The sequence below is a fragment of the Elephantulus edwardii genome, unplaced genomic scaffold (assembly GCF_000299155.1).
Source record: "Elephantulus edwardii isolate Elephantulus edwardi_28Jun2011 unplaced genomic scaffold, EleEdw1.0 scaffold00443, whole genome shotgun sequence".
In the NCBI taxonomy this organism is placed as follows: domain Eukaryota; kingdom Metazoa; phylum Chordata; class Mammalia; order Macroscelidea; family Macroscelididae; genus Elephantulus; species Elephantulus edwardii.
Window position 1 is genome coordinate 572,933 of NW_006400193.1, and position 1,619 is coordinate 574,551.

Sequence of the window (1,619 nt, forward strand, 5' to 3'; positions counted from 1 at the left end):
TAGAAATTAATAATAGGATGATAAAGGAGAAAAAACCATACATTTGGAAGCTGAACAACACCTTGCTTGAACATGACTGGGTAGTAGAAGAAATAAAAAACATGATTGAGGAAGAATAGGTTACCAGAGAAACTTATTGTTGATTGGCGTCGAATTGAGTATGACTCACAGTGACTCTATGAACCAAAAACCTGAAACTTTTCTATAGCTATCATCATTTCTCAAAGTTCGTAGAGTTTCCAGAGGCATGTTGTTTAGGAAGTAGATGCCAGTCCTGCTTCCAATCAGAGAAATTAGGCCTGCCCATTGTCCTGTTTATGATAAACTGAATGTCATAGACCCTTGGCAAATTTTGTCCTCCTACTTATGTGTTATGGACCTATTGCTGCCACATTTTCACTTCTTGATGTTTCACCTTTAACTCTCCTAAGTATTTTAGTCATTTATGAATTTTGGAACCTATAGTTTCTGATCCAACAATGTAAGAAAGTAACCTATTTTGTGATCAGTGATAATGGATGTTTCCCTGGGATCTGGATAGAAAATTCTAGCACTTCACTAAGAAAAAGACAAAATATACCAATCATAAAATAGCCCAGAATATATGAAAAGACTCTTCACCAAATAAGACATTTAGATGGCCAAAAAATATGTCAAGATCAAGATTATTTAAAAAAATAATAAAGTTCATTAACTAGTGATGCAAATCAAAACAGTATCATCTTAGCTTTGCAGCAACAGCAAAGTTTAATAAGACCACAAAGAACAAATGTTGACTATGGTTTGTTGAGATTGAAACTCTCATACAGTGTTGATGGAGATGTAAAATGATGTATCCACTATAACAAACAACTTGATACTTCCTTAAGAGATTGAAAATAAAAACACCACTTGATCCAGGCATTCCACTACTATGTGTGTACCCTAAATTAATAAGATCTATGACATGAACAGATATATGCACACCAATGTTTATTGCAGCATTGTTCACAGTAGCAAAGAGATGGAAACAACTCAAGTGCCAATGGACAATAGAGTACTATGCAACATTGAAAAACAATGAAAAATTTTTGAGACACCACACAGCTTGGATGAGTCTAGAGGACATAATGGGTTAAATAAATCAGTCACAACAAGACAAATACTGTGTAAGGCTGCTGCTGTTCTAGAAGCTAGAAAGAGGTTTATATACAGAGAGAATGGTTATAGTATGGTTACCAGGGAAAGGAAATAGGAGAGTAGAAAAGTAATAAATAATAAACACTAAGATGGATGAAGGGAGAGACACTTAGAATGAATGTTCAGTCATTTTATGTATTGTAATTGATGTTATTTGCAAGTGCAAAGACTGTGGCCTGAATCGGGTGCATCTTAGTCTCTAGAGTGACACCATTGCTCTTCAACACTTTGGAGAGGTCCCTAACAGCAGATTTTCCCATAGCAATATGTCTTTTCATTTCCTGACTGCTGTTGTCAAGAGTGTTGACTGTGGGGCCAAGCAAACTAAAACTGTTAACTATCTCAATCTCTTCATCATCCATCCTGATGCTGCCAGTTGGTCCAATGGTGAGAATCTTTGTCTTCTTGATACTGAGCCTCAATCCATATTGAAGGCTGCA